Source organism: Rattus norvegicus, assembly GCF_036323735.1.
Source record: "Rattus norvegicus strain BN/NHsdMcwi chromosome Y unlocalized genomic scaffold, GRCr8 chrY_unlocalized_1, whole genome shotgun sequence".
In the NCBI taxonomy this organism is placed as follows: domain Eukaryota; kingdom Metazoa; phylum Chordata; class Mammalia; order Rodentia; family Muridae; genus Rattus; species Rattus norvegicus.
Genome location: NW_026947367.1, coordinates 1,410,114 through 1,435,032, shown reverse-complemented (window position 1 = coordinate 1,435,032; position 24,919 = coordinate 1,410,114). Strand labels below are relative to the sequence as shown.

Here is a 24,919-nt window from a genome sequence, read left to right as displayed (position 1 = left end):
ACCTTCATTTTCATTAAATTCTAAAAAGTCTTTAACTTCTTTATTTCTTCCTTGACCAGGTTATCATTGACTAGAGCATTGTTAAATTTCCACGTAAATGTGGGCATTCTTCCCTTATTGTTATTGAATAACATTGGCCGTGGTGGTCCGATAGCACGCATGGGGTAATTTCTATCTTTCTGTACCTGTTGAGGCCCGTTTTTTGACCAACTATATGGTCAATTTTAGAGGAAGTACCATGAGGAGCTGAAGAAGAAGGTATATCCTTTTGCTTTAGGACAGAATGTTCTATAAATATCTTTTAAGTCTATTTGGCTCATGACTTCTCTTAGTCTGTCTACGTCTCTGTTTAATTTCTGTTTCCATGATCTGTCCATTGATGAGAGTGGGGTGTTGAAATCTCCTACTATTATTGTGTGAGGTGCAATGTGTGTTTTGAGCTTTAGTAAGATTTATTTTACATATGTATTGCCCTTATATTTGGGGCATAGATTTATAAGATTGAGAGTTCATTTGGTGGTTTTTCCTTTGATGAATATGAAGTGTCCTTCCTTATCTTTTTTGATGACTTTTAGTTGAAAATTGATTTTATCTGATATTAGAAAGGCTACTCCAGCTTGCTTCTTCCGACCATTTGCTTGGAAAGCTGTTTTTCAGCCTTTCACTCTGAGGTAGTGTCTATCTTTCTCTCTGAGGTGTGTTTCCTGTAGGCAGCAGAATGCAGGGTCCTCGTTGTGTATCCAGTTTGTTAATCTATGTATTTTTATTGGGAAGTTGAGGCCATTGATGTTGAGAGATATTAAGGAATAGTGATTATTGCTTCCTGTTTTATTCATATTTGGATGTGAGGTTATGTTTGTGTGCTTTCATTCTCTTTGTTTTGTTGCCAAGACGATTAGTTTCTTGCTTCTTCTAGAGTATAGCTTGCCTCCTTATGTTGGGCTTTACCATTTATTTTCCTTTGTAGTGCTGGATTTGTAGAATGATATTGTGTAAATTGGTTTTGTCATGGAATATCTTGGTTTCTCTATCTATGTTAATTGATAGTTTTGCAGGATACAGTAACCTGGGCTGGCATTTGTGTTCTCTTAGGGTCTGTATGACATCAGTCCAGGATCTTTTGGCCTTCATGGTTTCTGGCGAAAAGTCTGGTGTGATTCTAATAGGTCTGCCTTTATATGTTACTTCAGCTTTTTCTCTTACTGCTTTTAATATTCTTTATTTTGTGCGTTTGGTGTTTTGACAATTATGTGACGGGAGGTGTTTCTTTTCTGGTCCAATCTATTTCGAGTTCTGTAGGCTTCTTGTATGCCTATGGGTATCTCTTTTTTTAGCTTAGGGAAGTTTTCTTCTATGATTTTGTTGAAGATATTTACTGGTCCTTTGAACTGGGAGTCTTCCCTCTCTTCTATACCTATTATCCTTATGTTTCATCTTCACATTGAGTCCTGGATTTCCTGTATGTTTTGAACCAGTAGCTTTTTCCGCTTTACGTTATCTTTGACAGTTGAGTCAATGATTTCTATGGAATCTTCTGCTCTTGAGATTCTCTCTTCCATCTTTTGTATTCTGTTGGTGAAGCTTGTATCTACAGCTCCTTGTCTCTTCTTTTTGTTTTCTATATCCAGGGTTGTTTCCATGTGTTCTTTCTTGATTGCTTCTATTTCCATTTTTTAATTCCTTCAACTGTTTGATTGCGTTTTCCTGGAATTCTTTCAGGGATTTTTGTGTCTCCTCTCTACGGGCTTCTACTTGTTCTCTAAAGGAGTTCTTCATGTCTTTCTTGAAGTCCTCCAACATCATGATCAAATATGATTTTGAAACTAGATCTTGCTTTTCTGGTGTGTTTGGATATTCCATATTTTTTTGATGGGAGAATTGGGCTCCGATGATGCCATGTAGTCTTGGTTTCTGTTGCTTGGTTTCCTGCGCTTGCCTCTCGGCATCAGATTATCTCTAGTGTTACTTTGTTCTGCTATTTCTGACAGTGGCTAGACTGCCCTATAAGCCTGTGTGTCAGTAGTGCTGTAGACCTGTTTCCCTGTTTTCTTTCAGCCTGTTATATGGACAGAGTGTTCTGTTTTCGGGCGTGTAGTTTTTCCTCTCTACAGGTCTTCAGCTGTTCCTGTGGGCCTGTGTCTTGAGTTCACCAGGCAGGTCTCTTGCAGTAGAGAAGTTGGTCTTACCTGTGGTCCCGAGGCTCAAGTTTGCTCGCGGTGTGCTGCCCACAAGCTTTCTAGGGCGACAGCAACCAGGAAGATCTGTGCCGCCGTTTCTGGGAGCTTCAGTGCACCAGGGTTCCAGATGGCGTTTGGTGTTTTCCTCTGGCGTCCGAGATGTGTGTGCAAAGTGCAGTCTCTTCTGGTTTCCCAGGAGTGTCTGCCTCTCTGAAGGTTTAACTCTCCCTCCCACAGGACTTGGGTGCAGAGAACTGTTTATCTGGTCTGTTTTTTTCTAACTCCTTTTAAATGATTAAAAGTCACAGATAGTTAGTAGCTGTCATTCTGTGTAATGATTGTGACGATGATATATTCTCTGTTTTATGCAAATGCATAGTAATAATGAAAAAAATTATGTACCAAGTTTCATGCTTTAGGTATCTAATTGCATGTATTCAATTGTATCTAAGATAATATCATATTAGCTAGGTATCAAATGCATAATAATTATGATTAAATTATTAATTATATATTAAAATAAGCATACTAGAGTTACCAAGTGGAAATGGAAAATAAAATAAATTAGAGTAAACAAAATATATTTATTAAAATCCAAATGACGAAAACATTGTATATATACAAGCACCCTGGAGGTATATGTCACCTTAAAGTTTTATAGTGTGTTCTAGAGAGGTGGCCGAGCAGATAAATTTTCATGCCATGAAAAACCAAGAATCTAAATTTGATACCCACACATATATGTTTTGAAGATTTTCATATTTACTACGTGACCTGAACACATAAAAGCTTAAACAGAATATTAGTAATGAGACTAATAAGAACAATAATAATAAGAAAAAGAAAAAAAACAAAACCCTATGAATATTTTAATACAATAATGTATTGTATTGGCCTTAAAAAAGGAAATTCAACACATTTTCTTAGTAGATTAACTCTTCAAAGAAAAACTAAAAGTCTTTTACTTCATTCTATATGAAATAAAAAACACAAGAGATGGATTGTGTAAAGGAAGAGAGAACAGCAAACTGTAAAATTAATATAGTCATTGCAGAGGAAAGAAAAAGATACTGAACCAAGGTTATATAAGTAAAAATTTGAAAGATTTACTGCATAATATTGACATATTTAATCTAAAACATCTTAAAAGATAAAGGAAAGAAAACTGGAAAAAAATGCCTGAATGTAGTCTCAGCACCGAGAAGGAGGCAAGATGTCTCAAATACAAAGATACACTGAAATACATGAGAAAATGATAAATAGGTTGATTTTATTATGGAATAAGTATTGTAGTATTGCCTTAGTGGTTAAGAGCACTTATTACTCTTTAGAGCAAACTTGTTAAGTTTACAACACCCATGAAGACACTTGCAACCAGCTGTAAAAGCATCTCCAGGGGATCTGATAACTGATCTCCCCAAGTGCCTGTGTTCATGTGCACAAATCTATACATAGACATTCACACATAACAGATCATTAAAATAAAAGATTCCTAAATATATTTTCTGCACAAATAATAAATAGTAAGCATACGACATATGAAAACACAATTGATGCAATGTAGTAAGAATGGAAAAAATCGCAAATAGTATGAAGAGTAAATTAAGGATTAATGCTTACACAGTTCAGTAAGCGAAAACGCTAAACTTCACAATTGAATTGCAATGTAGATGATAAAAAGAAACTAGCATTTGAATTTAGGAGTGAAACTATTTTAAAAATTATTTTATTTATTTACATTCCTGCCATTGTGCTATGTCCTTCCCACAGTTCCTCATCCCATTCCACCTCTTCCTCCCCTGACTCGAGGAGGATTCTCCCCAGATCCTGCCAGGCACCATAATCCCTGTGGCCTCAAGTTTCTCAAGGATTACGCCAGACCAAGCAGTCCTCTGCTATACATGTGTCACGGCCTCCGATCACCTTAGGTGCCCTGCCTGTTTGGTGGATCAGTGTCTGGGAGATCTCAGCGATTCAGATTAGTTGTGACTGCTTGTCTTCCTATAGAGGATGCCCTCCTCTTCAACATGTTCAACCCTTCCACTAATTAAAGAACTGACAGAAGTTAGAGATTGATACCTTTTTTAAAATATGTGTACCATTTAATTTTGAATGGTATAGTATGGTTTCTCATATAAAATTGATGGCAATATATATTTATTAGAGTCTTCTGAAATGGAAACTTGGCAGTATTTATACAAGTATTACATTACTTAACAGTCTTGACATCATTCCAACAATGTGTTTTGTAATTTATACAAAATATAATGTAAATAATCACCATTGAGTAGAGTGCCTGAGTCAGTGTACTTTCTGTAGCGAACTTTAGTTAATGAAAATGAAAATGATCTGAATGGCACAATTAGATTATTATTTAAACAAATGAGTATACTACCATTTATTAAATGCATGATATTCCATGAAGAAATTCCCCATGCACATGTATTCAAGATATATTGTTAATTGAAAAACAAATGACAGAATAATGCATTATTTAATGAAACTTGAAAAACAGAATATTTACATATATTCTATAATTTTGTCAATATTGAGTAAACCTGATAAAAGAGCAGGGGATGCAGGAGACAGAACACTGGCAGTTCTAGGGTAATTTGAGCTACACAATGAGACACAATTTTTAAAACAAATAGAGCAGATTTGAAAGAATATCTCCCAAATTTTCTTTGTGGTTACATTTAGAAGTTTTAAGAAAGGAAGTTATTCTTTGACAATTCCATACATGCACAAAACATGAATGTAAGCCCTCTATACTCTCAACCTCATCCTCCCCAACCAACATAATCTCTTTGGACTAAATCCTGATAGCACGTGAATATCTTTATATTTTCCTTCATGAACCCCTGGATATAACTTGAGCCTTTTTGGTGAACAAGGGCATGAAGCTAAACATTTAACCCCTAGTAAGACACCAGTGGCTACATCATCTTTTATTTTCCAGCACTGCCCTTAGTAACTTTGAATAGGCAGGGTCAACATAATTTAGGGTCTGTTCAGATAGATGTAATTATTGCGAATTCCTGAGTGTCACAACTGAATATTGCTCAGAAGACAACACCTCACAGAACTTGTTACCTGTTAATTAGCCCTTTAAAGAAGCCAAGCCCTGAACATCACCTTATCTCTCAACCAGAAATTATCTCCAATGGGTAATAATTTGAAATGAAAGCATACTTTTCTCCAAGGGACTCTCACTGGGTACACAATTCAATTTTAAGGGTAGAGTGCATAAAAAGCACTAAGGGAACTCAAAATTATCTTTGGAGAATCGTTGTCTCATAATCCACCAGGACATTTCCTTCACAATTTCTTTTACCTCTTTTTAATTTGTTTAATTATCTATTAATTGCTACTCTGTATGATTTTGTATATATTGTTTCCTGGTTTTATGTTTCCTTAGAATTATCCAGTATGTGAATGGAAGTCTGGGTCCCTGTGTCTGTACCTGATTCTTGTGCCTTTTATTGGCTCTTTGCTATCTGCTTGTTTTGTTCTACTCCAGTTCATTAACCTTTACCCTGATTTTGTCCCTTAGATGATTTTTTGTTATCTACTGAGAGTCAGAAGGAATGTAGATACAGGTGACAGGAGAGGTATAGAAGAAGGGGGAGAAATAGAGGGTAGAGGAACCGTAAAAAATATATTGCATAAAAAAGTCTATTTTAAAGAAAAGAATTTTAAAAACATACTTTATATGGCCTGTCTGCTCCCTTTTCTCAAAGTCCTAACTAGTTTCATATCAAAAGTTTTAGTCACTTTCCAACTCACAGAAAGTGATTTGTTTACAGCCAATCTGGAACTGCAACTATATGAGTGAAGCTTCTGCACGCTTAAAGTAATGCAGTCTTTAAATGCTTTCAGAGACATCAATCCATTGGGGTATAGTGGGTATTTCACATGATGGATGTTACACATTTTCAATGGGAAGATATACATTTTTGATACTTCAGTTTTCATGAAACTCTTCAAGTTCAAATTAAAAGTTGTATGGGATATAGATATGTTCCTTTGAAATTTTCACAATTTACCAAATAAAACTAAAATACCATTAATAAATCAGAATATATTGTATCCTAAGCCCAAATCAATATAGCAATTAAGAAATAGAAGTAGATGTGAATTATTGGATAAAAGCTGTTTCTGGAGAGGCACTATTTTATTTCTGGCACAATTTCACTTCGTTGGTACATGGGTTAAATCAAACTCCTGTTAATGAAGGTCTTGCTGTAGAAGACCATTCTTTCACTAAGGGACTCTCAAAACCAGTTGCAAAGAGCGCTAGCATTTCAATAAATCATCTGAAGCAATTTTGGCAATGTCTTTATAACACTAAAATGACTGCACAGGAGTTAGTCTTCATCAATATCTCTGCTTCAAAGGGAATACTCCTCATTTCATTGTGTAATAAAATTTCAAATTCAGTTTCATGTAAATTAGATGATGATGGTGATGATGTCATTGTTGTTGTTGGTGGTGGTGGTGATGAAAATGATGAAGAAGAATTCAAAAAAAGAACTTTTGGGACAGAAAACAAAGCCCATACTATTTTCAGTGTTTTTCCTATCTTTAGTGTATATAAGATCGACAGTGAAAAATAATCTATAGTAAGTGCTATGTTGGGAAGGAAGAGGGTTAAGCTCATCAATAGCCGACAAACCAACAGAAGAGGAAGCACATTTTGTCATGAGAAATTTATAACTATTCTACAAAAAATCATTATCATAACCATAGCAATGAATCAATTTAATTTTGTGAGGGAGCAAATTGACTTTCAGAGTTTAAGCAATATACATAAAGTTATCATGGACAGAGTACAATCCATAGCTGTCAGTACAAAAGCCCATGAATTTTAGATCTTGGTCTCCTAGGATTTTTAAAATGAATGACATAATGAAGGCAATGTGCAACCCTGAATGTCTTGCCATATAAGTCACAAAGACACCATACTACATGTTGTGTATCAGGATAGACCTTTTTTCTTCACATGTATTCAGAGTTTCAAAGATTAAAATGGTTGAGGTTAAGAAGAGGGCATTTTTCAGGTTGCATTGACCTCTCCAGTGTGCAGTTTGGTTTTGGTGGATCATTACAGTGTTTAATTTTATTTTATTTGAACAGGTGATAGAATTTATCTGTATAGATTAATGACCCTCAGTTTGATATTTCCATAATGCAGACACCATGCACTGAACTAATGTAACATTGACTTTCCTGCAACTTACCAAAAGTGAGGATACTTTTAGGGGAAAAAAGTGACTTGCAGAGGTTACAACAAGTCTTAATAGATTTTCAGAATTTTTATTTTGGAATTTTTACTTATTCTTCATACATATATACAATGTACCTTGATCACACCTATCCTAAACTTGGTTCTACTCTTTCCAGAACATTCTCATTCCAGTTTCATGTTCTTTATATTTTTTTCTTTTCTTTGTAATCCATTGCTTTACTGAGTACTGCGTGCTGGGATGTTGCCTAATCTTGTCTTAATCATGTGCTGGACTTGTGAATACGAGGGTAGATGCAGTGAGTCCATAGGTCCAATAACTGTGTCATGTCCAGAGGTCACGATTGCATCCTCCCAATCCTCACATTCTTTCTTCTCATTTTCTGCAATGTTTCCCCAGCCGTATGATCAGCTTTCATCTTCTCACAGTCTTAGCACTTATACCAGTTACACATATCAGCAGTAATTGTTGCACAGTACACATACACATTTCTCTGACCACAGCTCATGAAAGCTGTAATCTATGGACAAAAACAATAAGAATTGGAAGACAGTTTGACAACATGGTCATTTAGCAAAACAGGAGTAGTAGGATCCTCTCTACAACCATTTGAGACATGGGAAACTTTGACCATGTTTACAACATGAGATCTGACTTCCCTTCTATAGAAGAGGATTCAAAGTCAAACAAACTGTAGTTGTCTACTTTCATAAGATTAAGGCATTTGTCCTCACAGTTCTATTCTTTTCAATTGGGACAATGATATCTAGCTTCATCAATATCCATTCTAATTATGTAATTTTTCTCTTTATCTGGTTACATAAAGGTCTAGTGTCTATATATGTCATTTATCCAATTTTGTAACATGGATATTGTGAACAGTGAGAAGATAAACTCATTTAATAAAGGTATCATAGAAATATATAGGTAGATACTTTCAGGTACATATTCTTTCAGTGGTACTATTGAATCACAAGTGATTTCAGTTTTTAGTTTCTATATCGATTTCTATAATAGCTATATTAAAATTTAGTCCGAGCATCTGTATTCTAGGGTACATTTTTCAGCAACACAGTATAAACATTGTCATTTGTATTTATACTTAACCAATGATTTGTGGGTTTAGTATTTTTCCTGTACATTTTGATAATTTTTGTGCTATTATTTTAAGCATTTGTTCTAGTATGTAATATATTTTTGAAGAATAAGTTATTGGGTCTTATTCAATGGATATGATCCCTATGTCAGATAAAGAGTTGGAAAACACCTTCTTTAATGATAAGGTAAATCGCATGGTCATTGCACTGAATCTTCTGCTGAGTTTCAAGTGCTGTTCATGCATATATATATATATATATATATATATATATATATATATATATATATATAAAACTAGAAATATCTATGGGAAGTTGAAGGAAAGGAAAATGTAAGACCAAAAATATGTTATATGTTATATATATATATGGAATCTTCTGTTCCTGTATTTGTTCATAATAAAAAGTCATGTTATTAAATGGGAAATAACTTTTCTGTTCACTACTCTAGCTCAATCTTCAATTTTCAGTTATATTTCGTTTGCCTACTCTCCTCGTTTGTGGTACATCTATGCCTGCCTTCTGAAGAAAATTGCAGTGCTAGACCCTTATTTATGACCTCTTGTGAAAAGGAAAGAGAAGCTAAACAGCTATCCTAATAGAAGTCCACAAATAGAGATTGGATTTCAACACAGTATTTATCTACAGTGAGACTATAATCTAGGAGATTACTGAAAAAGATGTAGCAAATTTAGTAATTATTTTTTTTAATTTCCATACCAAACGCTGCCCCTCCCTTGTCACTTCCTCACAGAGTCTCTGTCCCACTCCTCTTCTCTCCTAAGATGATGACACACCTAGTTATGTCCCCAACTCTGAAACATCAAATCTCTTCAGAATTAGGCACATCCTCTCCAACTGCAGTTAGACAACGGAACCCTGTCTGGGAACAGATTCCTCGGTCAGGCTACAACTTTCAGGAATTCCCCCACTCAAGTTTTTGCGGAAGCCACATGAAGATTGATCTACATGTCTGCCACATATGCACCAGGGGCCTAGCTACACCCTGTGCATCATCTTTGGTTAGGGCTCAGGCTCTAAGAGTACCCCGGGGTCTAAGTTAGTTGACACTGTTGTTCTTCCTGTGCAGTTTCTATTGCCTTTTGGGCCACCAAACTGTCCTCAAGCTCCATCCACTGTTTGGCTGTAGGTGTCTGTATCTGCCTGAGTCTGCTGCTGGGTGGGGTCTCTCAGTACAACATGCGCCTATCTGCGAGTGTAATAGAACAACATTAATAATGCCATGAATTGTTGCTTGACTATGGGATGGATCTCAATTTCACTGGCAATTCACTCAGTCACTGATTTTCTTTTAGACTTGACGAATTTTACGTTGAATGCTTTGTGGGTGTACTGGTGTCTTTAACCCTCCACTGGTGGTACTTCCTTGCCACAGGAGTTGACCTCTTCATGTTCCATATCACCAATGTAAGTCACAGCCTAGGAAACCCCCATTGATTCGTGGGAACCTACCCTATCCCAGGACTCTTTCTCACCCTGGATATTTCCCCTACGTCCTCATCACCATAAGTTCAAGATTTCCTTTCCTTCTCATGACTATCTGGCCTTATCTCCTGTCCCTTCCCACACATAATCCATTCTCTTCTCCCTTCCTTCTCCCAACCAGTTCCTTCCCTCAATCTCCCTCCAAGACTATTTTATTCCCCATTCTAAGTGAGAGTCAAGTACCTGCATTTAAGCCTTTCTTCTTGTTTATCCTCTTTGGATCTATGAGGTTTGTGGAGGGTATCCTGAAGTTTATGGATAATATGAACTTATAATTGAGCAATTTCAAAAACCCTGCAGAAACATATTTTTATAGTAGTATATCAACATTGAAAATTATCTTTCAGTATGAGTGAATGTCAAGAGGGGCAAAAATTAAGCAAAAAGCAACTTAAAATATAAATCAAATCACATTTTTTCCAGCTGATATTCTTATAATAATAATACTCTTCTACCATAAATAATTATTACCTCACAGGCGATTTTTTAAATGATACCACAATTGGAAGATAAGTGATGTTTTTAACAAATAATTATGCAGAGTATGACTAAGATCAAATAAGATAAATATATTATTTTGATATCACTTGCTGGCATTTTATCTCAAACATGATGTATATTGCATTAAAAATTAAGGTCTTATCCCAGCTCCAAAAAAAAGAAAGAAAAATAAGGTATCAGTTTTCAATTTTAGTATTTATTTTAACCTAACCTATAAAGTGACAGGTTGCCTTATGTCATGTTTGCAGACATTGAACTTCATCCTCCCTCCCTCAGTTCTTTTTCCACACCGCTTCTATGCCTCTCCTACTTATACTATACTGTCTGCATCATTCTTACTTCTACATTCATATCCCACATGCTCGATATATTCCAAACCACACTGTTTTAACCCTACTTTCTAATCTCATGTGACCCATTCCTGTTTAATAAACTCAAACGACCCACAGCTTCACCTGAATGCAATTACATTAAAATTAAATTGCACATCTAAGACCCTAATACTGAGTTGCTGAATGATCTAGTCACATAGCAAGCTCTCTGAAGGAACTGAAAATAACAAATATTTGCTTTCATTACAGGAATAAAGAAAAGGCCAGCTCACTGCACAATCACTTGATATCATGGAACAATTCTGCCAACACTAAAAAGGGAAATCTCATAAAGAGCCCGGTACCCGAGTCCACAGTTTCTTACCTTCTGTTTCATTGTGCACACTCTGGCCACAATTTCATTACAACCAGTTTGAAACCAAAGGTATTCTCTGCACCAAGGATCCATTTCTATTATATTGTCATATTCAGCCATGTTCAGTTAAATTTAAGCACCGACCACACCAAAGGCCAGGTTTATAAAGTATCAAACAGAAACCTGAGAAGAAATGCTACAAAAATACATTCATAACTAGTAAATAAACAAAAGGTCTTTTACTAGTTTAAACACTGCATCTATCCCTTTACATTGTCTTGAATGTTTCTGGGTATATTCACAAGCCAAGAAAAATGTGTTTAAGTCAAGAAACAACTTGTAAGATTTACTTTTCTCTGTCTATTATATAGACTATAAAGACTAAATTTAGATATCAATGCTTAATAGAAAGCAATCTTACCTGTTGTGTCCTTTCACCTGTTTCTCCAATGTTTCTTTTTTATAATTGAAAAAAAATATAGTTAACCCTGTTATTAAAATTTTCCCCGGTCCACTTCAATTTCTACTTCAATTCTGAGTGATAAGTCTAACTGGGATCTGATTACATATATTGGCCACATACGTATTTTTCTTAAAAATCCTGAGGCAATGTTTTATATGCCTGAAAGTATTCTTTTGCGAGAGCAGTATTCTGGAAATTTAGTTCATCACTTTACATGGTTTTCTCTGAATGAATTTATTATTTGCTAATTTGTTTTAAATTTTTAGGAGTATTGTGTGTGTGTGTGTGCCTGTGTGTGTGTACATACACACATACATGTATATGTATGCTTGCTAATTCAACTTTAATATGAGCATAGAAATTGCTTGAGTCATATTGATAATTTATGGAGATAGTGTATTTTAGTATATGCTGTACATAAACTTGAAAATACATTATGTATATTTCTTCAAATGCAATGTTTAAATATGTATATTCGATCTAACCTACTAATTGCAGTTTAAGCATTTTCCAACATTAATTTTATCTTATTAGGTGTCTAGAAAGAAATACATGGAATCATGAATCATCTCTTAACTCCAACTGTAGGTAGACTCAATGATATATCTTTTTTTTTTGTTGTTTTTTTTTTTTTCGGAGCTGGCGACCGAACCCAGGGCCTTGAACTTCCTTGGAAAGCACTCTACCACTGTGCTAAATCCCCAACCCCATGATATATCTTGCTTTTATACATGATTGCTCACCTTTGGTTCATTAAGCATATATTTAATTTGCTCTATGTATATTATAAGTTTGTGCCACATTGTTTATATGTATTCGTTGATAATTTACTTCTGTCAACAAAAATTAAAAATAAATGATTTATATACATTATTTTCAAAATCTAAGATCATTCAGTTTCTTCCATAATCAAATACCATAATGCATAAATATCAGAAACATTTCTTGTTTGTGGCTATTAACAAAAATTATTTGATGTACCATTACTACAAACATATTTGATATTATCCATTGAAGTTTTTTCAAGGAGTTGTCTAACTTTTAATAAAGGGAAGTATAGTAAAATTGTTAGTATCTTTCTTTCTCAAATGATATCAGTATTTTTTCAATCTATATTCCTTTAAATTGAAAAATAGATTTTTGTTTATATAACTCATAACAAAAAGGGACATGTTGGGTATAGACAGCAAAAGAGACCAAAGGAAGTTAATGCCAAACTCTAACATTTGTGCCAGTATCAGAAATGGGAAATGATATTTTACTGTATGATTAATTTAATGAGACAAAATGTCATTTTTATCTAATAATTTTCCTGACTATTTTATGTATTTACATTTCAAATGTTATCTCTTTTCCTCCCTCTCCCATAACCCCCACCAGATACATGGCATCGCTGAGGATGTTCCCATTCCCACCAATCCACTTCAACTTCAATGCCCTGGCATTACCCTACATTGGGAAACAAGTCTTCACAGGATTAAGGGCTTTTCCTTTCAACGATGTTAGACAGTGCAATCCTCTGCCACATATGTGGCTGCACTAATGGGTCCCTCAATCTTTACTCAGTAGTGGGTGGTTTGATCCCTCAAATTTCTAGTGGGGTCTGGTTGGTTGATATTATTGTTCTTCCTGGGGTTTTGCAAACCCCTTCAGCTCTCTAACAACTCCATTGAACCCCCTTGTTCAGTCCAATGTTTAGCTACAATCATACTCACCAGTGTCAGTAGGGTTCAGTCAGAGTCTCTCAGGAGATATCCTTATCTGAGTCCTGTCAATAAGGGCATGTTTGCATCAGCAATAGTGACTGGTTTGTGTGACTGCATATGGGACAGATCCCAACAAGAGGCAGTCTCTGGTTGACCCTTTCTTCAGTCCCTGGTTAACTCTTTATCCTTGTATTTCCTACCATGAATATTTTTCCCCTTCTAAGAAGGAATGTAACATCTGCATTTTGGTCTTCTTTCTGCTTGGGCTTCATATGACCTGAGAATTCTTTCTTGTGTATTCCACACTTTTGGGCTGATACACACTTCTAATAAATGTTTACCATTTGCGTTCTTTTGTGACTGGGTTACCTCACACAGAATGATAATTTCTACTTCCATCTTAAGAATTTTATACAAACTTTGTTTTTGATAACTTAGAAGAACACAGGTGTGTAAATGTACCACATTTCCTTTATCCATTACTATGTGGAGAGACATCTGGTTTCTTTTCAGCTTCTGGCTATTATAAAAAAGAAAGGTGCTCTCAACCTGTAGCATCACGTGTCCTTCTTATACGTTGGAGATCTTTTGGGTATATATCCAAGAAGTGGGTTTGTGGTATCCTCAGGTAGTCCTATATCCAACTTTGTGAGAAAACTCCAGACTGATTTCCAGAGTGGTTGTACAAGCTTGCAATCTGACCAAACATGGAGGAGAGTTTGTCTTTCTCCACCTCCTTGCCAGCATCTGTTGTCATCTCATTTTTTTACTTTAGCCATTCTAACTGGAGTGCGTGTAACCTTAGAATTTTGTGATTTGCATTATCCTGATGGCTAAGGATGTTGATATTCCTCAGTAGAGAATTCTTTGTTTAGCGCTATACAGAATTTTTGAAAGGACTATTTGAGTCTTTGTATAGATTGATTCTATCCCTCTATCAGATGGAAGATTGGTAAAGATCTTTTCGTAATTTGTTGATTGTACCTTTTTCCAAATGCCACAGCCCTAGCCCTACAAGAGCTTTATGAAGTCCCATTTGTAGATTCTTGATCTTGGAGTAAAAGCCATTGGTGTTCTGTACAGGAAACTTACCCACTTTTTCTTCTATTAGTTTAAGATTATATGTCATTTTTTGTGGAGATACTTGATCCACTTCGACTTCTGCTTTGCACAGGGTGATAAGAATTGATAGATTTCCATTCTTCTACATGGTAACCTCCAGTCGAATGAGAAACATTTGTTGAAAATGTTATCTTTCCATTGGATGGTTTTGGTTTATTGTCAAATATCAAGTGTGTATAGTCCATTGATCTACCTCACTGTCTCTGTACCGTTCAGATCAATTTTTATTAATATTCATATTAATATTTCAAATTGGTCTTTCTAACTCTGTGAAGAATTGAGTTGGAATTTTGATGGTGATTGCCTAGAATCTGTTGACTGCTTTTGGCAAGATGGCCATTTTTACAATATTAACCCTTCCCATGCATGAGCATGGGAAATTATTCCATCTTATGAGACCTTCGTCAATGTTTTTTTTTTCTTCAGAGACTTGAAGTTCCTGTCATTCAGAATTTCACTTGCTTGTTTAGAGTAAACCTGAGGTATTTTTTTCTTATTTGTGACTATTGGGAAGGCTGTTATTTCCTTAAGTTCCCCTCAAACTGTTTATCCTTGAAGTAGAATGCTATAGATTTGTTTGAGTTAAGTTTACATCCAGCCACTTTGCTGAAGTTGTTTATCAGCTGAAGGAGTTTTCTGGTGGAAATTTTGGGGTCACTAAAATATACAATCACATCATCTAAAAATCGTGATATTTTAGCTTCTGGCTTTCTAAATTTTTCCGTTTTGCCCCGTGTTTTTTTTTTTTTTTTTCTATTTTCTGTGAATAAGACTTCCAGTACCATACTGAAGGAGTAATTAAGGTTAGGCAACCTTTTCCAGTCCGTGATTTTTGTGGTATTGCTTCAAATTTCTCTCCAGTAAGTTTGATGCTGGCTACTTTTTTTTTTTAATACTTACTATGTTTTCGTATGGCCGTTGAATTCCTGATATTTTCCAAGACTTATAACATGAAGAAATATTTATTTTTTAAATTTTTATCAGCATCCAATAAGATGTTCATTTGCCATCCCCCGGAGGTTTGTTTACATAATTGATTCTTCTATATGCTGACCTCCAGTTGAACCATAATTTCGTGAAAATTCTGTCTTTTTTCCATTTCGTGGTTTTAGCACCTTTGTCGAAGACAAAGTGACTGTAGGTGTGTGCATTCATTTCTGGATCTTCAGGCTAGGATATCTGGTGAAATTTTCAATTACCATGGATGGAGAAACCAAGACATTCCATGGCAAAGTGAAATGTACACAATATCTTTCCACAAATCCAACCCTACAAATGATAGTAGATGGAAACTTCCAACCCAAGGAGGGAAACTACACCGTAGCAAAAAGTAGCGAAATAATCTTTCAACAAACCCAAAAGATGGTAGCCACACAATAGTAGTTCCCTTTCTAACAACAAAAATAATAGAAAGCAATAGTCCATTTAATTTAATATCTCTTAACATCAATGAACACAATTCCTCAAATAAAAAGACATAAACTAGGAGACTGAATACGTAAAGAGGACCCAAGATTTTGCTGCATACAGGAAATACACCTTAGTGACAAAGAAAGAGTATCTCAGGGTAAAAGCCTGGAGAAAAATTCTAAGTAAATGTTCCCAAGAAACAAGCTGGAGTAGCCTTTCTAATATCGAGTAAAATTGACTTTCAACACAAAGTTATCAAAAATGATAAGGAAGGTAACCATACTTGTCAAAGAAAAATAATGCTAAGATGAACTTTCAATTCTGAACAACTATGTTTCAAATGCAAGGACACCTAAATTCATAAATGAAACATAACTATAGGTCAAAGCAAATATTGCACCACACACAATAAATTGTAGGAGACTTCAACTCCGCACTCTCATCAACGGACAATTTATGGAAACTGAAAGTAAACATATATGGTTAAAATAACAGAATTTATTTTAATAACTTGAAAAATCCAAATGTATTTAACAGAGATTTAGGTAACATTTCATCCTAAAACAAAAGAATATACCTTTTCCTCTTCACCTCATTGTAACTTCTCCAAATTTGACCATAAACTCATTCACATAACAGGCCTCAAAAAATACCAGAATATCGAAGTAATCCTATGCATCCTATCAGATCACCATTGACTAGGGTTGCTCTTCTATATTTTATTATTTTTGTATTTGTTTAAATTATCAATGATTTATTTGTGAGTTATTTTTGAAACATCACCTTTCTTGAAAATTTGTCACTATGCAATAAACCTTGGGTAAACCTAGTGGTAGTCCTTCCATTTTTGCCTCTACAGCAGAAACAGTGAGTGCTCCATTCCAATCTTGGTTTATATAATACATTTTGAGTTAACTCTTTGTGCATACATTGCATTTAATGTTTTCCTCTTTGCATGAATATATATTTGTATTATCTAACCTTACGAATTTGTAGTTTTATAATGAAATTTTTAATTTCATAATTTCTGGCTATAAATTTTGATCTCATTTTGTTTATATTTTTCTCCATTTTAAATGAATTTTCTTTGTGGATACTTTTCCCTCTTTATGTATTTTCGTGCCTTTATGGGATTTTATTTTTGTTTATCAATGGAAAAATAGAATTTATTCACAGCAGCACCCATATATGAAGGAGAACACAAGAGTTAATTAGCTATTTCTATAGGATGTATTACTTATTAAAAATAAGAAGCTCAGTGGTAGAGTGCTTGCCTACCATGCGCAAGGCCCTGGATTCGGTCCCCAGCTCCGAAAAAAAAAAAAAGAAAAAAATTTCTGACACAAAGAACAGTGATGTATTTCAAACTACCCTTCCCCAATTATCCCAGCATTCAATAATGCGCGGTAGTGTGCTGTGCTCTGTGGCTGTGGGAAATAATTTATGGAAGAATAAAACCACATAACACAGAAAATTTAAAGAATCCCATTTCCCCCTACACACAGATATATAATGGGATTATAGGGTTGTCAATTATTGAAGAGATAGAACAGAATTATGTTGCTGCAAGAAAGTGATGGCAAGGAAGGATTTCAAACCATAGTCAACTACATAATTGCGGACATTTGTTCCCAAAATTGTGGGTTGTTCCCCAGGATTGAATCCACCTTTTATCTATACAAAATGGGGAAGCATGGCCCTAATGGGAATAATGAAGACAAAAAAAAATCACAAAAGCGTAAACTAATAGAAGCAAACCATTACCGCAAACTACCACAAACAATTTTATGTTCTAACCAGAAAAGGCATCAAAACTAAAGTCACATTTGTGCACCCTACGTGAAGACAAAAGTGAGTGGGGCATGGTCTTTTTCCCTTTTTTGTTTTTCAAGTACTTTACAGAAACAGGAATCTCATACTGCTTTTTCCATGATTTATTAAAGGTTTTAAGCCCTCATGTATTAAAGTACCATCTGAAAGTATTGATAGCTGCTGCCTAGGTTTTTTTCAAGTTCACAAACTTCTTGGAATAATGTTCCAAAATGTAACTAGGCCCAACCCTGAGATGTAGAACTATGACAAGACAATAATAACAGATATTTTCAAGGCACAAGCACTATAGTACTATACAATTGAGTACAGTAATCCAAATTAATTCAAATAGCTCAAGAGAGAAGGAAGATACATCTAAAAAAGGGTTAGAAAAGTGGTGAAGAATCAACTCCTTCCTCGTGTATGCCAGAATTCATGGTTCTGCAGTAAGTCCTACGAGGCAGTATCCAAGTAGCAATGAGAGGAAAGAACTCAGGACAAGACAGGGAGATAAACTAGCATGGTGGGAAATGTTAGTGAAAAACTTAGATATAAAAATGTCTTGTAAAATTAAAAAGGGATTTTTTCTTTATTTTCTCATTCCAATCAAAACAGACATCCCTGAATGATTCTCCTCTAAGGCTTCCATAAAAGAGCTAAAACAAAAGCCAACATAAACATTAAACGATTGAAAATGAAACAAAAGAAAAAAAAAAAAAACTTGTGTATGTTTCAGAGCAGGATCACAGGAAAATGAGCTGAATCTGGTCAAGATGAAACCTAGAGTGGCAAGCAGGAACTAGAATTAAGAGCTGCAAGAAATAGGGAGGGGAGCAGTGACAGGAACATGGCCACGCCTGAGAGATAAGGCTGGGCCCTTTACAGGGGTACAGAGTGAGGTAAGAAAATATTTCAAATAAAGCAGCATCTTTCCTTTCTGCTCACCTCAAGTATCCCATCCTCGAAAAACCCCCATTTAGGGAATAATACAGAAGAGTTGTGGTATGTATGTAACTCACTTCCCATTTCCTTTTAACCCTGTCTCCAAAGTCAGGAAATATGAGCATTTTGTATTTCTAAGAAGAAAAATACCTCTCCATGTATAAGGATGTCCTGAGGACCATGTGACAAACTGAAATATGTGAGGGCAGAGAAGGTGGAGACATCTCATTCCACGGAGCAGAAATGTGACTGCCCAAGTTAAAGGGATAAGGTAACCATATCAGGTAAACCAGGTCTCATAACATTAACCTTATTTATATTATTATTAACTATTCTTAGTTCAAATCCCTTTTCAGCTCAATCCTCATTTTGAATGAAGCTGATTTATCCTTCAATGTGTCTGTACCATCTTCTCTTCCTAGGATTGGCTTTCATCATGGGGATAATAGATGATTGTGGCAGCATAGGTGTTGGTTTTATCCCTATATATCACTTCCTTTACGTACTATATGTGTAGTAACATTTAATGACTTTCATTTGGAGGTATAAATGATTGAGCTAATATATATGGTTTAAACCTCTATTGACAGTATTTAGAAAATATCAGGTATCCGTTCTCTGTAAATAATTGCTTCTCTCATATGATAAGGAAACAATAAATTTTATTCTAGTCAAAATAATCTCTATAATTTTAATATCCAATGATACAGAAGAACATTAAGATAATGTGGAATATTTAATCAGCTGAACTGCATATCATTTATTTAAGAATAATGAGAATCATTGATATGTTTCTAAACATAATATAAGAACAAAAACCAAAGCATTAAATAAATAGTGGCAGAATATCAGGGTCAATTTGTTAAAAGTAGCTTACCTTCAGATCCACTGTTTTCTTTTATTTAGTAAAAATTTAATTTAAATACTCTTCTTCAGTATTTTTCATCCTGTCATTGACTCTATTTTCAAAGCTCTATCCGATAACTATCACGATTGTTAAATTTAAAACCAAGAATTTGCGTGTGTCAATCACTTTCTGCATTTCCTTATTTGCAGTTTATTCTGTTCCCAATGTCCATGTTCGGTAGAAGTCATGAAGAATTTCTGGCTCTTTTAATGAAAATTTTCTGAAAGCATATACTATTCATAGTTGTAAAATGCTGTGCATATGTTTAATAGTACTGGATATTATAGTTAAAATCATCTGGATTCAGAATTTCCGCATAACACACTAAAATACTAAATATAAAAACTAGAGGGGTTGGTGATTTAGCTCAGTAGTACAGCGCTTGCTTAGGAAGCGCAAGGCCCTGGGTTCGGTCCCCAGCTCAAAAAAAAAAAAAAAAAAAACTAGAAGAGCTAGAATTTATTACATATTTTCTTCTCTTCTAGGGTCTGTAAATTTACAAAAACTGAGCAAATGACTTCTTTCTGTGAAATTCACATTCATGAGCTATTAAATACTAATCAAACAGCCGTGTCAACCCCCATAAACTTGGAATAAATTCTAATTGCAATCTAAAATGTTTGTAGTAAGTAAATGGGCAAATAATTTGCTGAATATACTAAATAAACATGTAGTATAATCATAGGTTTGCTCTTTATTAAATAAGAACTCCCAGATATAACTTAATAAATACAGATATTGAATTAAGTTTTTTCTTATATAACAGCTAATAATGCTCTGAGTAATGGCTTAAATCACAAAACCATGTACAGTAAGTAGAAATGTCTAGTGAGTTACAGGTACTTTCAAGCATCTTGAAGTAAATCAATCTAAAATAAATTCCTTTAAAATTCTCCTAAACCCACTTATCATGAAATATTTCAAATCAGAGTAAATAATCCCAACACCTTTTCATTTGCTCAGAAAAAAGACATTAGCTTTATTTGATTCTTGCCCTCCCCACAGTCATTCTTCTACCAAAAACATCAATTTCCAACATAGCTCTCTGATATGACTCTTTTTCATTATCACTGACACTACTTCCAGTTAGACTTCAAAAACAGCCTTCAAATCATTCTCGGTATCATTTCATAATACATAAGTAACCAGAGTCCCTTCCTATATACATACTGAGTTAAACAAACTTATTTAAAACTATTCAATTATTTCTAAGATATTTTCCATAAATAAAAATTTATATCTCTTATGTTGTTTCTGTAAGCCCATATGCTTTATTTGCCTAAGCTTCAGATTTATTTCGTCCTCTCTTCCATCACTTAATCTATACAACCTTCTTTCACATTTACTTTTTGTATATGTCAAGCTCTTTTTCCTTTTATTTACCTTATATTTATTGTAATATTGCCCAAAATATAGTTCAATATTTTTCATCTTATTTAACTTAACTGTCACTTTCTTAGGACAGTCTCAATGAACTTATTTCTAAAATAGATTCTTGAATTATTTGCATACAATCACCTACAACACACTGATTTATGCATTCACTTCTTTCTTTTTTCTTATATCTTTATGCAATTTTTATAAAAGAAAGCTCATAATACTTTTTATTCATTCATAATCTATACCACTATTATGGATCCCGGTACATTAATGGAGACTTATTATTTATTACATGATTCAGAAAGTTGTAAAAATAAACTTTATGCTTTTCTTCGTTTTAATGAATATGCATTCCATGCGTTGGTTACACCATCATGAAGTAATTAAGTGAGTTGATAAATATATTAAAATTCAATTACCTAGATGACATTGTCTAAACATTTTATTTTTCAACGATAGTCTATTTCATATTCAACAGCAATGCTTTGTTGACTGAGCAATTATCTCAGTTAGGAATACATTTGACATGTAAGAATATGATACCTTATTTTAATTCATAGCGCCCATGTAAAAATGTCAGGCGCCACTCATGTGTTGTCCAGTCTCTGAAGATACAAAGGGATGATCATTCCTAGGGGCTCACTGGTCACAGAGTCAAATTTCATTTGTGAGCTGTTCCAGTGAAAGATTAAAAATCAAGAGGACCCAAAGCTATGTTTCCATAGCTGAACCTGTACCTCACCTCTCTGTGCCCAGACACCACCAGGAAATGGCTGGATTTCCAGGAGTACTGACACACTCAAGATCACATTAGAGACTACCACTTCTCAGAGTCCTCAGAACCCAGGAAGAGAGGGGCAGTCTGCTACAGGATACTTTTGATTTCTATCTATTCCTTGTAGCTGAACCTGTTCCACAGCTTTGGTACACAAGATGCTTCAGGAAAGACCTAATCTCCATGGAGTGCTGACACACAGGCTTACAGGAGGATCAATCCATTGTCAGAGACAGTAAAACCAGCTAACCCCAGAGATAACGAGATGGCAAGAGGGAAGTATAATAGCCTAAGCAACATAAACCAAGGCTACATGACATAATCAGAACTCAGTTCTCACACCAACGCAAGGCTAGGATACCCTCAACAGAACAGAAAAGAAAAAGAAATGTTTGTACTTCAAATCACTTAACATGATGATGTTAAAGGATTTTAAGAAAGACATAAATAACTCCATCAAAGAAATACAGGACAACAGATGTAAAGAGATAGAAGCCCTTGTAGAGGAAACACAAAACTCCCTTAAAGAATTACAGGAGACCATAATCAAACAGGTGGAGGAATTGAACAACCCATCACGAAAAAAAATATTTAAACAGCAACAACAACAACAACAAAAACACACAAAAAGAGTCACTCTGGATATGGAAAACCTGGGAAAGAAATTAGGATTCAAGAATGCAAGCATCAAACAACAGAACATAAAAGATGAAAAGATTATCAGAGACAGAAGGTACCATAGAAAACATTGACACTACTGTCAAAAAATGCAAAACACAAAAACTCCTAACCCAAAACATCCCAGAAATCTCAGACAAAATGAGTCGATAAAACCTAAGGATTATAGGTATAGAAGAGAATGAAGACTCCCGCTTTGAAGGGCCAGTAAATATCTTCAACAAAATTATACTACAAATGTTCCCTAACCTAAAGAAAGAGACAATATATGAGAAGTAAATAGTACTCCAAAAAATTAGACCAGAAAAGAATTTTCTCCCATCATATAATAGTCAAAGTATAAAGTCCACAAATCAAAGAAAAAATATTAAAAGCAGTAAGGCAAAAAGGTCGACTAACATAAAAAGGCAAACCTATCAGAATTCCACCAGACTTCATAAAAGACACAGATCCTGGGCATATATCATACAGATTCTAAAAGAACAAAAATGTCAACCCATGCTACTATAAAAACTCTTAACAACATAGATGGAGATATCAAGATATGCCACACAATAGCAAATTTAGAAAATATATTTCCACAAATCCAGTCCTTCAAAAGATAATATATCTAATGTTCCAGAACAAGGAGGGAAACTACACCCCCACACAAAGCAAGAAAATAATCTACTTTGAAAAAACACTAAAGAGTTAAAGAAGATAGCCACAGAAACATAATTTGATATCTAACAAAAAATTAACAGAAAAAAGCAAATATTGGTCCCAAATAAAACAAAACACCAAAGGACTCAATTCTACATAAAGAGTGTGTGTGTGTGTGTGTGTGTGTGTGTGTGTGTATGCATATATATATATATATATATATATATATATATATATATATATATATATATATATATATATATCCCAGCATTTTGCTGCTTAAACAACACAATCCAATGACAAAGACAAATATATGTTCAGAATGAAAGGTGGGAAAAAAATTTCCGAGCCAATGTTCCCAAGAAAGAACCTGGCGTAACCACTCTAATATCAAATGAAAGAGACTTTCAAGGAAAAGTTATGGAAAATGGTAATGAAGGACATTTCATACTCATCAAATGAAAAATATACCAAGAAAAAATCAATACTGAATAATTATGCTACAAAATGAAGGGCATACTCATTCATCAATTAAACTTTACTAAGCTCAAAGCATACATAATTCCATATACAATACCACACTGTCATAAATGCACAGATCATGGAAAGAGAAACTAAGCAAGGACACAGAGAAACTAACAAGGTATGAACCAAATATTTTTAACAAATATCAATACTACCTTTCATCCTAAAACAAATAATACACCTCCTTGCCATGGGCCAGCCCTAAGATTGATCTTCTTTCTCCTGTTCGTTCTTCTTGAAGAAGCTGAGGATGAAGGGTGTTAGCTGAGGGTAAGACTTTGTCTTACGAAATATGTGGTAAGATTTTGTCTAACAAGATATTTTGGGTTGCTGTATAATAATAAGTTTACTTATCTAAGTTTAAGTTACTAAGTTTCTGTACCTGATTTACTTATCTATGTCTAAGTCACTATGCTGTGCTAGTGTAACTGGTCTGCCTTCTGAGACCAGAAACTGCAGTCTCTGGCACTTACCACCTCATTCTGAAACAGCAGGAGATAAAGTAGAGGATTACTTGCTGGAGCCTTTTCCATTTTGTCCTTATGCTTTTTGCTTGACAGGCTAGGGAGAAGCTTGGAGCCATCAACATCTATTAAACCATGAAAAGTGCATAGCAATTACAGAATTAAAAACTTTTACATAGACAAATATGCATAAACATATAATTTCACACCTGCATTCAATAAATGTGCATTGATACATTTCCACTGAAATTCAGCTGGGCCCAAATTTCATGCAATCTCACAATTACATTATTTTTTCCTTTTTTATTAACTTGAGTATTTCTTATATACATTTCGAGTGTTATTCCCTTTCCCGGTTTCCGGGCCAACATCACCCTCCCCCCTCCCCTTCCTTATGGGTGTTCCACTCCGAACTCTCCCCTCATTGCCACCCTCCTCCACACAGTCTAGTTCACTGGGGGTTCAGTCTTAGCAGGACCCAGGGCTTCCCCTTCCACTGGTGCTCTTACTAGTATATTCATTGCTACCTATGAGGTCAGAGTCCAGGGTCAGTCCATGTATAGTCTTTAGTTAGTGGCTTAGTCCCTGGAAGCTCTGGTTGCTTGGCATTGTTGTACATATGGGGTCTTGAGCCCCTTCAAGCTCTTCCAATTCTTTCTCTGATTCCTTCAACGGGGGTTCTATTCTCAGTTCAGTGGTATACTGCTGGCATTCGCCTCTGTATTTGCTGTATTCTGGCTGTGTCTCTCAGGAGCGATCTACATCCTGCTCCTGTCAGTCTGCACTTCTTTGCTTCATCCATCTTGTCTAATTGGGTGGCTGTACATGAATGGGCCACATGTGGGGCAGGTACTGACTGGGTGTTCCTTCACTCTCTTT

General features: G+C 34.9%; 1 long non-coding RNA gene across 1 annotated transcript in view; it reads right to left on the bottom strand.

The window, feature by feature from the left end:
• The window catches only part of LOC134484551 (uncharacterized), a 38,127-nt gene that overhangs the window by 6,733 nt on the left and 6,475 nt on the right, over nucleotides 1-24,919 (bottom strand). Inside the window, exon 2 of the long non-coding RNA XR_010061995.1 lies at nucleotides 24,050-24,165. This is a non-coding gene — a long non-coding RNA (uncharacterized LOC134484551). The remainder of the gene's footprint in view (nucleotides 1-24,049; nucleotides 24,166-24,919) is intronic.